Raw genomic sequence first — 15,880 nt, 5'->3', positions numbered from 1 at the left:
AGATGGTAGATACACTTGTGGTGAGCACAGGTTTACATATATATATGTTATATATAAACTTGTCAAATCACTATGTTGTACAGCTGAAATTAATGAATATCAGGTATCAACTCTGCTTTAGTTAAAAAGAGAGAAAGAGAGAGAGGGACACAAAATGTGCCTAGTGTAACTGAGGAAATGATTTTTGGATTTTTAAAATTTTTTTTAAAATTTAAATAGACATAAATATATGTTGTATTATATACCTCTACTAGACAGAGCAATTCAAAAAGTGTTCAGATCCTGCATTTTATATTTTATTATATAATAAATTATGTATAAATATATAATACAATATATTTTATATTAGATCTAGATCTTAATCTTCATGTGTGAAGTAAAAAAGAATCATAGTTCATTTTTATTTCCATATGGATATCTAGTTATTGGAGCAAGATTTGTCAAAAGACTTTTTTTGCCCTCTCAGATTAATTTGGCACCTTGGTGAAAAAAATCAATTGACTGTATAAGTGTGGATGAAAAAAACTCTTAATAAACTGTATGAATATTTTTTTAGCACTGTTATGCTCTAGGCTGTGTTCTAAGCCCTATGAAAATAAGGAGTCCTCTATTTAAGTATCAATCAAAATGCTATTACCCCATTCTCATTAAGATCTCAGTGCAATCAGGAATAAATGACAGTCACAGAAATCTGCAGTATGGTGGTAGATGGTAGGTGAAATATAATTGGCCTCAGATACATGTAGAAAGTTCATACAATCTGGACTAGGAGGGCAAAGTTATGGGAGGTTTCCTTAGAGGAATGAGTGTCTAATTGAAGACTGAAAATATGTATAGTCAAAGAGTAAGAAAATATGTATTAAGTAAAAGAAGAATAAAGCATCTAAGAAAAAAATAATGTTTGAGTGCTTACAAGTGGTCTTTGCTTTATTTTAGTTAACTTTCACAATAATCTATTGAGGAACACTAACACCACCATTTTGCAGACAAGTAAATTGAAGCAGTCAAAGGTTAAATAAATTTCCAAGTTTTTTTTTCCAATTTATTTATTTTCAGAAAAACAGTATTCATTATTTTTTCACCACACCCAGTGCTCCATGCAAGCTGTGCCCTCTATAATACCCACCACCTGGTACCCCAACCTCCCACCCCCCCCCCCCGCCACTTCAAACCCCTCAGACTGTTTTTCAGAGTCCATAGTCTCTCATGGTTCACATCCCCTTCCAATTTACCCAAATTCCCTACTACTCTCTAACGCCCCTTGTCCTCCATGCTATTGGTTATGCTCCACAAATAAGTGAAACCATATGATAATTGACTCTCTCTGCTTGACTGATTTCACTCAGCATAATCTCTTCCAGTCCCGTCCATGTTGCTACAAAAGTTGGATATTCGTCCTTTCTGATGGAGGCATAATACTCCATAGTGTATTATGTAGTAAGTAAAGATACCAAGATTCTAAAACAGGCTGCCACTCCAGAAGCCAAGCTCCTAATCCCCACTCAATAAGCCTCCTATTATTTGATATTTCTTTCTTTATTCTATAATATTTTATTTTATTTTTAAAGCCATACTTTGCATTAGATCTCCAGACCTTATTCATCTTATAACTGAAAACTTGTACCCTTTGACCAACATCTCTCCATTTCCCCCATTACCCCCAAACTTCAGCAACTACCATTCTACTCTATTTCTGAGTTCAGCTTTTTTAGATTCCACAAATAAATGAAATCATACAGCTTTTGTCTTTTTCTGTCTGACTTATTCTACTTAGCATAATGTACTTCAAGGTCCATCCATGTTGTCATTTGCAAAATGGCAGGATTTTCTTCTTGCTTATGGCTGAGTAATATTCCATTGCATGTATATGTAATATATACATACACACGGATACATATTACATACTTTCTTTATCCATTTATCTTTCAGTGGACCTTGGGTTGTTTCCATGTCTTGATATTGTGCTATAGAGAATGTGGGGGGTGGAGATACATCTGTAAAATAGTGATTTCATTTCTTTTGGATATGTATCTTAAGAGTGGGATTGTTGGATCCTAAGGTAGCTCTATTTTAGTTTTATGGGAAACCTCCATTTTCAATAGTGACTGCACCAGTTTACATTCCCACCAATCGTGCACAAGGGATCCCTTTTTCCACATCCTTGCCAACACCTGCCACCTGTTGTGTTTTTGATAATTATCATTCTAATAAGTATGAGATGATATCCCATTGAGACTTAGATTTGCATTTCCCTGATGATTAGTAATATTCTATATTATTTAAATAAATGTATATATTAAAGAATGATAAGGAATATAAGCCTCCCCCTTTTATTTTAGTAGGCTCCATGCCCAGCATGGAACCCAATGTGGGGCATGAAATCATGACCCTGAGATCAAGACCTGAGCTGAGATCAAAAATTGGATGCTTAACCAACTGAGCTACCTAGGCATTCTGGAACATAATCCCTTCTAATCATTAGATCCTTCCATCAAGAATCAAGTTACCATTATTTATCTTGACTAAAAATTATCTCTGTCACCACTTTAGCCAAAAGCTTAAGCTTCATCTCTAATAATATTAAAGAATTGTAAGTTAGAATGTTCTACAGAGTTCAAACAATTCTGTGCCCACTGAAGACTGGTCAAGTCTTTTAACCTTGGTAAAAGTGGTAAGTAAGTATCATACCTACTGGCTGAATTTGGTCTTTTCTCATTGCCCTTATTTGCACTTAGATATTGTGATAAAAGTTCTGGTTTTAAAGAGTCTGATGCTCCATCACACAGGCTACTGTAGGGAAGAGAAACCGGTTCACAGAGTACATAATGAGTCCCTGAGTTATCAAGAGCTGGTTGTAATAAACTAAGAATAGCATGTAACTCACTTCCAAGTCGTTGGTGTTAGCTCTACAGTGCTGACAACAGGGAAAGTAAACAGTCAACACAGGGCTGTGACTCAGACACAGTGCACCGTATGTTTATAGAAAGCCAAGTCTGGCTTCTTTGTATCCCACATAGTTCCTCCTTATGCTGAGTTCCTTTTGAAGTCAATTAAAGCTCTGTGATGGAAATTCATTAAGAAACATGTAGAAGAAGACAATTAATGTGACAATAAGTGGTTTAAACAACAATCATTTGGGGAAAAAATCATTATGTCTAATGAGGAATCTAGCTCAGTTAATTTCCTAACATCATGCAGGTGACAATTAGACTAAAGCTAGAGAATGGATACTCAGGTGTTCTCTATTTTTTAACATGTTCTTTATATAATTACATATAGGTTATAAACATGCTTTTGTTTGATATTTGATAATAAAATTTGAAAATAAAATGGAAATATTTGATAATAAAAATGGAAAAATGTATCACACCACAGTTCCCATTTAAAGATACAGCGATACATTTTTATTCTGCGCATTTGCATTTCATTGTCTGCATTATTAAGCTTTCTTATCTATTGCACTATCATATCGTTTGAAATTAATTACAGCTGACAAACAAATTCACTTACACTTGAAAATGTGAACAATTTGTATGAAAATATAATGTTGACCTTTCATTTGATTTTAAAACAATATCTAAAATTCACAACCATATGCCATATGAAAAAATCCTAAAAACTTTCAGAGATCAATGAAAGGCAGAGAGAAGAGTCATCCTGATGACGCTGGGTTTCTCAGCAGTAACACTGAGCGTTAGAAGACAACGAGGCAGTGACTACAATGTTCTGAGTAGAATCCTCTGAAACTAGCCCTTGATACACAGCCAACAATCAACCAAATGTAAAAGAAAGGACTGGAAGAGATTATGCTGAGTGAATTAAGTCAAGCAGAGAGTCAATTATCATATGGTTTCACTTATTTGTGGAGCATAACAAATAGCATGGAGGACAAGGGGTGTTAGAGAGGAGAAGGGAGTTGGGGTCAATTGGAAGGGGAGGTGAACCACGAGAGACTATGGACTCTGAAAAACAATCTGAGGGGTTTGAAGTGGCGGGGGGGGGGGGGTGGGAGGTTGGGGGAACCAGGTGGGGGGTATTATAGAGGGCACGGCTTGCATGGAGCACTGGGTGTGGTGAAAAAATAATGAATACTGTTATGCTGAAAATAAATAAATTGAGAAAAGAAAAGAAAGTACATTTTAAGGTGTACGAGAACCCGGACGACTAACAGCTCACACACCCTCTGTCCAAAAAGTTTTGTGAGGAGATACTCCAGGAACAGAAAGCAAAACAAAACAGAACAAAAACAACCCAGTAAGTGAAAGAACGTGAAAGCAAATGACAGGTGGCGCAAGAGAGAGTGGCGGGAAATACAACCCGTGAGACTTGGAAGGAAACTCCGTGGAGGGACACTCTGAGACAGACTGAAGGACAGAGAAGCCCGGTAGATTCTTCTTTCAGCAGCAGAATTTAAATGATCTCTTTCTCCACAGATGCAATATATTACTTGATTCTATAACGCTGCAAATGCTACGTGTGATTGTTACTTTTTAAATCATCTATATAAAAGGCCAAGTGATGTTAACTCTTGTAATAGAATAGGATGTTAGAGTTACAAAATGGAGTAAGATTAATGTAAAAAATAACCATTGGAAAGAAACTAGGGAGGGAAAAGTAAAGAAATGAAGAGGGTAAAGTGAACTTATTTCTATGTGTTTTTTTTTTTTTTTTTTTGGAGGGAGTCAGTATTTTCTATGTGAGGTAGATAAATCCAAAGCAGTGTTTCAAATATCTTGTGTAAAGTTGTAAAGGCAAGTGAATGAAAAAACTACAATTGTAACTTGCCAAAGCTTGGGAACCAAGTGAAACTGAGAGGCAGTGTTAATTCTATTTCTCCTCCTACTCTGGTAAACTAAACCATGTGTAAAACAGATTAAGTCAAGAATAGAGCTACCACAGGGGCACCTGGGTGGCTCAGTGGTTAAAGCCTCTGCCTTCGGCTCAGGTCATGATCCCAGGGTTCTGGGATCAAGCCTCACATCAGGCTCTCTGCTCAGCAGGGAGCCTGCCTCCTCCTCCTCTCTCTCTCTGCCTGCCTCTCTGCCTACTTGTGATCTGTCTGTCAAATAAATAAAAATCTTTAAAAAAAAAAATAGAGCTACCACAAAGTGATAGTAACTGTCAGAAGAACCGAAAGGCAGTGGACACCAGGGATTGCATCTGAGAAACAGCACGGTGGGAAGTGGTAGGAGAGGCAGAAGGCCCTTCCAGATTATTTTGTGCACACGTCTACTCTTTATTGATTTAATTGTGTTTAATGATTACTTGGAAAATTTAAGAATGAAATGAGTAAAACAATTTGTTTAAAATTCTGTCGTTTAGTCCATAAATTTTATTCATTGACATTCCAAAAAAATAATTTAAGGAGGCTCAGTTCACTGAGTGTGGGATTTTATATTTATTAAAGGTTTTTATCTTTCATCAGAAAAGCACTTTGACTTCTTTTTTTTTTTTTTTCCCCAAGGTAGGCTTTGGACATCTCAAGTATATAAGAAGTCAAAGGGAAAAGTCCTTAAAACAAATGCCTGGTTATTGTGAGGTGGCTATAAGGTACCATGTTCATGATTTAGGGGCTGTCAAAGAATGATTCCCTCATGATCCCACCACACCGGCAGCCATCCCTCATTGAGGAAAAGGCAGACCCGTGTGGAGTGACACACACTAAAGCCTTCCTATGCAGGATATACCAACATTCCTTACTATTGTAGACCATTCTCAGTCTTATTCTCTACTAACATGAGCCCTTTTCATGTTGAAATCCTGAAGAATGTTCTCTTCAGCTCACACTGTAAAAGTCATTTCTTGATTCCTTCTACAAAATGTTACAGGATAATATTAGAGGCTTCCAACCGTAGGCTCCGAATCCCAGTACCATGCATCATTTGTAAACAGTGCCCGAATTGAGAACTTTCGAATGCATTAAGGGTGCTACCTACGGGAAGGTCTGTGGAATGACTCATGTGTAATAGCAGTACCACAGCAACTGTTCTGGGTAGGGGATGGCCTTTTCTTGAAACATGAGGAAGCAAAGCAAGATAATGTCATCAAGGATCCCGCGCAGAGGTACACAGCCGAAAGTCTGGGCTTTGGCCTCCTGTCTGTTTCTGAGGCTTGTAACGAAGAAAAGAAGAAACAGAAGAAGAGTATTTGTTGCTCTAAGAATGAGCAACATTCTTGTTGTTTGAAGAGTTAGATCTATTTCACTGTAACTGGAAGACTACTGACAGTGGCCCAGCCAGCTCACAGATGGGGCTCTATTGACAGCTAGTGCCCAGCTCCTGATTAGATGAAGGCCTTCGCAGATGCGGCTCCCCTTGCTGGAACATGACCATTCTCCTCACCCTCACCCCCACTCCCATGATAAACTTACATATACCATCCCTTACTTATCACCTAACCAGTCCAACCCATCCATCCCAGATGTCATTTCTCCCAGGATCTCCCGAGTCTGTGCTACATTCCCACACAATGTCAGTCTTAAGGTACCATGTCATTCCCTTAGTCATTTCCTTAGGCCACCTATTATAGGGCATTGTCATTATCTGCTTCTCATCCTTATCTGTTTCAGTACTCTGAGCTGTTTAAAGGATTGTCTTGTTCATTTTTGGATCTCTAGAGCCTATCACAGTGCCTGGGATATAGTAGATAACATATAATTATATGTAATACATAGTAACACTGAATAGGCGGCAGATATGCAGTGGGTATACGAATAATTTGTAGGTTTAGGACACCATCATGGACATTCTTGAAGGACAAACTTGACTTTCAGAGGTGGTCTGACAAAACTTGCCCAGTGAGGTAGAAATCCAGATGTCAGTTTAGTAATTTATGGAAAGAATGGTAGTTGCTGAGGTGCCTGTATGCAGGACGTTCTCCAGCCTGCAGTGACTTTGGACAACTTAGGAAGGATGACAAATTCTAATCAGGAAGTTGCAATAGCATTAAGGTGAGATGAGATGAGTGAGATGGATAGATTTATATTTTCACCATTAATGTGCTAGCAACCAGAATAAAAGAGATGGACTCCTTGAGCCCAAGAAGATCTTTTCTGGGAATGTGTTTGGATGGACAGAGGCAATGTCAACCTTCTTAGAGCTCCCTTCTGATTGGCATATTTGTCCTTTGATTTTATGAAAATAGTCACGTCTATGAGCCATTTTGATCTTTTATTTCACATATATCTCTGTTGTCTTCACATCACATATCTGCTCTACTAGTTATTACAAACTCAGAGGTCAATTTATTCCTAGGTTCTTTTACCTTATGGTATCATCAGCATATGAGTTTATCAAGGAATCAGTTTCCATTTTAAGAGTATTTGATAAGCACCTTCTGTATACCCACTGCTGTACTAGTCACAATATGTAATAGTGATTAAATGCATGGGCTTTGGGTCAAAGCCCATCCTAGGTTTGGATGCCACCTCTATGAAATAAAGGTGTGACCTCAAGCAAGTTATTTGAACCCTCGATTTCTTCATCTGTTACATGGGGATGATAACATCTATCTGAAGGATTTCATGAAGGTCAAATGAGGTGAAATCTATGAAGTGCTTAGAGCACAAACTCTCAATAAATGTTATCTAAATTGTATGATCATATAATGATATATAATCACATATGAAATGGGTATGATTAAAGGTACTCATTTCAGTCAGAGGCACCTCTTACTGTAAAGGAAAGGGAAACCCAAATTAAAAGTTTCAGAATTAGTAATAAATTATGAGGTTTTTTTTTTTTAAAGATTTTATTTATTTATTTGACAGGACAGAGATCACAAGTAGGCAGAGAAGCAGGCAGAGAGAGAGAGAGAGGAGGAAGCAGGCTCCCTGCTGAGCAGAGAGCCTGATGTGGGACTCGATCCCAGGACCCTGAGATCATGACCTGAGCCGAAGGCAGCGGCTTAACCCACTGAGCTACTCAGGCGCCCGAGGTTTTTTTTTTTTTTTTTAAGTGTAGAAAACATTTAATTGATTTCTGTTCTTATCTCAGGTACTCTATACAATAATAAATAATACTGTTTCCTGAAAACATCCAACATATATAAAGTTGTGTTAGGAATTAAGGGTGATGAACAGCTGAAGAGAATCCATCCCTTTCCCTATTCTTGCAAATTGTCCATGTTGGATATAGTGAATTCTTATTCTAGGTAGAATTTCAAGTATCTGTTTCACTTAATTTTGGTAATCATGTTAAATTAATGATTACACAGTTTTCTTATGTGAAAAAATCATTTTAAAATGATACAGGCTAATTCAAATGTTACCTTGGCAACTGTGAAATAAAAGTAGTAATGGATGTTCTTGACTTGTTTATTAAGCACCTTTCACTCCTTCATTTAACTAACACTAATTGAGCCGTTAGCCTTCTCTAAGCACAGTTCCAGCTGAGAAAGAGAAAAGCAGGCCTTGACATCCAGAAGCTGGTCTAGGACTATCACCTTTGACTTGATGTTCTCCTGCTGAACATAAAAAATTTCACAGAACATCAACATCAGACAAGGCCACTCTGTGGCCACATGGATTATGGTAAAAGCAAGACCATTCCATAATTATTTTTGAGCACAGACAAAATATAAATATTGCCCAAGCCACAACAGTGACCAAATCTCTTGACTAATATGGGTGACTGCTGATTCCCTAATAGTTATAGCTTTACTCTCTCTACTTCTATAAGAGATCAATTAAGATAACCAATCATAAAATTATGCCTACATCCTCTCAGTATCCAGTCTGCAGCAAAATGTTTTTCCTTCAACTTTCCCCCAAATTACCTAACAGAAGCCCAAATCCTGTATGTCCGTCTTCACACTTAATCTACAATATCTTCTACTGAGAAACCCACAGTTCCCCATGGTGCACATTCTTCCTCACTGCAACTTGTTCAGCTGTGGTCCTGGTGGTCTTTGGCTGGAGGGCATCAACATAAAAGGGAGCATCATAACAAATACAAAAGAGTTTAATGATTTATGAATCATTTAGTATTGGGCTCAGCTATGTATATCAGAAAACCTAAAACAACAGTGGCTTAAAAAAGACAGGAATTTTCTCTCTTATGTAAAAGAAATTTGAAGGTAAGAAATACAGGGCTGATGTCAGGGATTTGGACTCTTTCTTTCTCTTCCACAATTCTAGCACATTCCGTCCAGAGACAGGGTTAGTTCATGGTCCACTAGGACTCCTGGAAATGCAGTCAAGGGTCCATAGTCCAGGCAACTGGAAAGCAGTAAAGGGAGAGGGATGATGGGAGTGGTTCCCAACTTCCTCAGTTCCCTTCAAGAAGCCTTCCAAGAAAGCCTACACATCACTTCTGCTTACAGCGTGCCAGACCTCACCAGTGGAACTGAGGCCAGCATTATCTTCAAGGAAACCTGGGAAATTCTATGTTTTAACTGGACCCATAGTCAGTCTGAATAATATTACTAGGGTTCCACTAAGGAAAAGGATGAAAACAGATATTAACTAGAGTTTATGATGAAATTATTGGCATAGTAATTTGGATTGAAAAAATAGCTGTCTCTTTTCCTTTGGTGTCATTTGGGTTAGTTTATGGTGAGAAAGAACTTTCATTACAAGCCATGTATTTACAGCATAAGTGGCCTGATTCTGGAGGAAATTATGGTGTGACAACATTATACGGTAGGAAATTATCAGACAGCTAATAAAGGAAAAGAAAAGTGAGGTAAGGATCATTTCACATAGATTTTTGATGTTTAAGAACAAGAAATGTTTGGTGGGCCTGAATGGCACAGCTGGTTAAGTGTCCAACTCTTGGTTTCAGCTCAGGTTCCGATCTCAGGGTTGTGAGATCGAGCCCCATGTTGGAGTCTGCTTGAGATTCTCTCCCTCTCTGCCCCTTCCGCTTATCCTTACTTTTCTCTCTCTAAAATGAATAAATAAATCTTTTAAAAAAAAATAAATGCTCTAGAAATGTCATATTCCTGGAATCAGCAGTGTAAGCTATTTGAAATAAGGCCTTAAATAACAGAGCTCACTCTTGCTGCCTCATTGTTCCAAATTTTTGAATTCTTAAAGACTTATCAGCCACAGTAAGCAGAAGCTCTCAAGTTATGAAATCAATACTTTAATAAATGTCAAATTAAATCAAATCAATCTAACAATTTACTTTTTAAATCTTTTTTAAAAAGTAGATTTTTTTAAAAAGTACTTTTTAAAAAGTAGAAAACTTTTCACTGTGATCTCTCATACTTTCTTCATTGGTCTCAATATGAATAATAATAATAATAATAATAATCCATAAGGTATTTTGAATAGCCATGAAAGGCCAGGTACTGTTCCAAGTGCTTTACACGCATCATTTAAACCCTCAAGAGCCCTATGATTTAGTTACTGTTACTATCATCATCTCTACTTTTAGAGATGAGAAACTAGAGCCATAAAGTACTTAATTTATCCTACTTGGTAAGGGGAAGAACTGTACTAAAATCCAGTCATCTCAACCTCACATGCTAAAGCCTTAACCACCTCAATCTACCTTCTCCCACCGCGGGTGAAGGACAGCACAGACTTGAGGCAATTTACCCGGTATGAAAGGGGGAGGGGCTGGGAAGCACAAGGCCATGTATTTACAGCATAAGTGTAAGTGTATAGTATACATTTAAAATGTATACCATACATGTATACATACATGGTATGCATACATGTATGTATACCATACATTTTAAATGTTAATATGTATGTTTATAAAACTTTCTTTTCTTTTCTTGTTTTACTCTTAAAAATAACGGAGTCTTTAAAAACATAGACTTGCTCTTATATGGTTCTTTTTCCTCATGTACGTGGGTGCTTATGTGTGTGTTACACTTCAAACATCTATGAATGTGAAAATAAAGTTAGACATTCAGGTTTTCCCAGGAAAATGCCATCGAAAGTAAGCATCTTGTGCAGATTGAAATACTGTTATAAGGAAAATAAAAATGAAGCGTATTTCATAAATTGGTATAGACATATTCTCAAATATCCAAATTGGGCAAGTGTGTAAACACAACATTTTGTAAAAGTTCTTACACCCTTCACTTTCAGATGGCTAAAATAACGTTTAAAAGTGCAAGCTGCATGACTTTTCCCAAAGACACAATTTTAGGCAAAATATATCTTTGAAGTTTTTATTTTTTCCTATTTCAATAAATGTAAGGATTTTTGTAAATACCGTTTTTGAGATAGGATCACTTGACCACATTTATATTTCTTTAAGAAATTCTTTAAAAACGTTTTCTATGGTGGTAGTAGCACTCCCTCACCACTACGTCAGGATTAGCTCAGGCCAGTTGTACTGTCAAAAAGTCAAGTATTGGGGCGCCTGGTGGCTCAGTGGTTTAAGCCTCTGCCTTCAGCTCAGGTCATGATCTCAGGGTCCTGGGATCGAGCCCCATATCAGGCTCTCTGCTCAGCAGGGAGCCTGCTTTCACCTCTCTCTCTGCCTGCCTCTCTGCCTACTTGTGATCTCTCTCTATCAAATAAATAAATAAAAATCTTTAAAAAAGTCAAGTATTTCCATATAGTTCCACCTTAAGGTCATGTTTGAGAATCCCGAAGTCACCTAGCAGTTTGATATTAAAGGTATGTTGTTGGAATGTCTCAAGATAACAATCTTGAGACACGACCAAAACTAATGACTTTTGGAATTCCTATGGGAAGAAACAAAGCTAGGAGTGAAATTACCTCTCCATAGGGCAAAATTATTTGGGGGCACAAAAATATAGGTTTAAGACAAAAATATTGATTCCAGGGGTTCTTGGCTGGCTCAGTCAGAGAGCAGTCTTGATGCCGGGGTTGTGAGTTTGAGCCTCATGTGGGGTAGGGAGATTACTTAAGAAATAAAATTAACATATATACAAATATTGATTCCAGGAAGAATACTGAGGGACACACTTCATATTTATAAAATTTATAACTGTATTTTAAATTCATCTTTTTCTATGAGTTCTACATGTGTCTGTTCTTTTCCATATGAACTTAAAATTTTCTGTTTTTTTTAATCTGGCCGTGTAATTTCAGCTCACACACGCAGAGAACTCTGGGAAGCATGGCTTCTGAAGGCCAGTTTCTCTGTGGCTTAACCTATCCCTACGTAGGGCAGACTGTACAGGAGTGGTTTATTCAACTAATTAGTAATTTCTTCACCTATGAAATTTAAAAGTGGCTATTCTTATTGAACTTGAAACAAAAGCTTATTGTGTTCATGGGAAAATAGGACAAAATTATACATACTATAGCCCAGCTTTGCTAAAAATGTAGGAACATTTAAAGAGACTATTTAAATTCATAAATGTATTCATAATGTATTCATAAGACTACATTAACTATGGATCATTGATAATAGGATCATGTAATTCTTAGAGGTATGCATATATTGTCAATTTTTAAGTAACAATAGGACAATCAGGAATATTCAGCAGCTATGAAAAATATTGAATGTACAATAACTCAAAGGATAAATTATAAAATAAAATATAAGAAAATTTTAAAAAGAAAGCATTAATAAATATTAAGCACATGTAAAACATTTTTAGAAATAGCTAAAAAACAAGGATATAATTATTTAATGACTATAATTGGTAGTCCATAAGAATGATTTCATTGTATCCTACTCTGACCATCTGACTTCGATTTACTAATTTCTGAAATAAAAATGTGCCAAATATTGATCTAATTCATAAAGTGTTAATAGAATACTAAAATTTCACATGCTTCCTGATTCAGTGTATGATGGTTGCTGACATCCTGTTTTCTGATCTCACTCCATTCAGACCGGAGGTAGTGAGAGTTTACAAATAATTTGTTATAGATAGGATTCCATTTATGTGACAAATTGGTTTCTGAAAATAATATGCAAAGTGGATTTTTTTCTTTTTCATATATTCAGATGTATTTTTATCACATTAGTTTCATATTTAAAGGACTTGTATTTGAATCAGTTTGTAACATGAGTTCCTCAGAGATAAATGTCTTCATTACACTTAGTCATATGCTTCCTGTTGAAATTCATTTCTCCGTCCTTCACATTTTCAGCAAAATTTCCATATACATGAGCATGTAGTCCCACCAGTTTACAATGTACCTTGAATGTACCTTGGCTTTTTTTCACTTATGTATCCCCTAGTGGAGTAGTTCGTTCTTTCTTTCTTTTTTAACATTTTATTTATTTATTTGACAGAGGGAGGGAGTGAGAGAGAACATGGCAGGGAGGGGCAGAGGGAGAAGGAGAAGCAGGCTTCCCACTGAGGGGCTCCATCACAGGACCTTGAGATCAAGACCTGAGCTGAAGGAAGATGCTTAACTGATTGAGCCACCCAGGCACCTCTAGAGTAGTTCTTAATCAGAGGTGCACATCAGAATTTTCTTGAATGTTCTCTTAAAAAATACGCAGGCCTGGACCCCACACCAAATGTACTGAATCAAGAGAGGAGGATGGAGAATACCTTTAGAAAAAGTTCTCAGGTGTTTCTAGAGAGCTAGAGAACTCTGGTCAGCAGGGCTTTGTGGGAGGGGGGGTTCTGAGAAGTGACAAGTGGAATGAATTCTTTTTTTTTTTTAAAGATTTTATTTATTTATTTGACAGAGATCACAAGTAGGCAGAGAGGGAGAGGGAGAGAAGCAGGCTCCCTGCTGAGCAGAGAGCCCGATGCGGGGCTCAATCCCAGGATCCTAGGATCATGACCTGAGCTGAAGGAGAGGCTTTAACCCACTGAGCCACCCAGGTGCCCCACAAGTGGAATGAATTCTTGTGCAATGTCCTGAAGTCCTCCATATTTTTGAGGGTCCATTCAAGCATCCCACTTTCTTCTGGTCTATGCCAGTATCTATCCTTCATTCCTACCTATACCTATCTCTGCTTTCCAGAGTTCTTATTATGCAAAAAAGATAGCCCTCTCCATTTTATCCTGCCCTCTGTTTCCTCTAGAGAGAACACGTGAACTACTTAAGTATAAGGGCTACCTTGAATTTCCTTCTATTGTCTTCCTGTACCACCCCAAGTCCTCTAGATCACATATTTTATTTGCTTTCTAGCACTTCATTACCCACAATTATTTTATGTATAGTGTCCTTGTTTATTATGTTTCTCCTAAATAGAATGCAAGGTCCTTAAAAACAAGGACATTATAACTTATTCAGAGTTTTATCCCCAGTGCCTAGAACATCTAGTTCTCAAAAATATGGGCGCCTGGGTAGCTCAGTGGGTTAAGCCATTGCCTTCGGCTCAGGTCATGATCTCAGGGTCCTGGGATCGAGTCCCGCATCGGGCTCTCTGCTCAGCAGGGAGGCTGCTTCCCTCTCTCTCTCTCTGCTGCCTCTCTGCCTACTTGTGATCTCTCTCTGTCAAATGAATAAATAAAATCTTTAAAAAAATATATATATATTTGATGAGTAATTGAACAGCCTAGAGGATTCATTTTTCACATGTATAAATGCAGTTAGTTGTACGAGACATTGACTTAGTTTCTATTGTGTCAAATTATCTGCTGCCTTCAGTCCAGTCTTTTTGCATTCTGCAAAAAGTATCAAGTTAAGGTTTTAAAAGGCAAGTAATTTTACTAGTATGTCAAGGGATCCAACAATCAAATTCGTGTAAGGCCTGTTTTTGAAGAAAGTAGAAATTACATATCCTTTAGCATGGATAAATTCTAAGGTGAAAAACAGAAAATGATACCTAAATGGAGCTAGTGTATTTGTTAATATAGGGAATGTAATTTTAGGGTTTTAAGGTCTTAAGTTTAGGGTTTCATGCGTTGACTCATTAAAATGACCATGAAGTAATACTTACTCAGACCTGCCCTCTCTATAAAAACTCAAGATCAATTATATGAACAAACACATAGTTATTCTTTGGTTCTAGAGCACACCTTCTAGCAGAGTCAGAGTGAATTTGTTTTCACTGTACATATAAAATATTATCAGGATCCAGATACAAGGCATCAAAGTGAATGGCTGGCTAGGAGCATTTGCCCACAGGCCTGCCCTTAACCTATTAGTAGGTGTGGGAACCTCAATATTTCAAGATAAAGAAGAATAGCTTCTCTACTTGAATTTCTTGAAATTGTTCCTCCTTGTCTCAGCTAAGCATGCAGAATGTAAAGTATCCTACGTGGCATGGAGTTGGTTTCCTTCTCATGCACATATTCCAGAATGCTGTGAGTGACTCATAAAGGGGTGCTGCACTGTGATGTAATTATGGTGATGCCCCATGGTACCCCATGATGAACCGTAAAATCTTCAAAATGCTTAGTGTTCATGTGAAGAAGGTACAAAGTCCATGGGCTTGACAATACTGAGGGGGATTATTTCACTTGCTCTGTGAGTAGCTCCATTTATAAGAAGAGTTCCTTGGTTCTTCAATCTGATTAATACAATGTAACTATCATAACGCCAAGATTAATAATATGTGTTAACTTTTATTGAGCACTCCACATACGTTAGGTTTTGTGTTACTTGTTTATGTATCTTATTTCATTTTATCTGCTTAACAGAGGGTAGGTATCTTTTTATTTTCAGATGAGGAAGCTGAGTCTTTCAAATATTTATTAAGTACATGGTGGAATTTGTATATGAAAACCCGACTGGTCTGAATGGAAAGCTCATATCATAATGCTGTGTTACATTGCACACTGACATAAATTGTCACCCTCTCCGTTTCCAATCGGAAAAAGACTTAAGCCATTTTGGTGTCAAGAGGTCACTTTCACTCCACTCAAAGCGAACCATTTCTGATGGCAGATGTACACAACTCGCCTTCATCTCAATGAAGATGGGAAAGGAAAAAAAGGGAAAGGAAAAAACCAGAACAAACGCGAGGCCTGCGAGGAGAATGGCACAACAGCTTGAACCCTAAACAAAATCTCCGCCATCTTTTGAAATCTG

The sequence above is a fragment of the Neovison vison genome, chromosome 11, assembly GCF_020171115.1.
Source record: "Neovison vison isolate M4711 chromosome 11, ASM_NN_V1, whole genome shotgun sequence".
NCBI lineage: Eukaryota > Metazoa > Chordata > Mammalia > Carnivora > Mustelidae > Neogale > Neogale vison.
The sequence above is the reverse complement of the archived record's forward strand: the minus strand, read 5'-3'. Positions refer to the sequence as shown.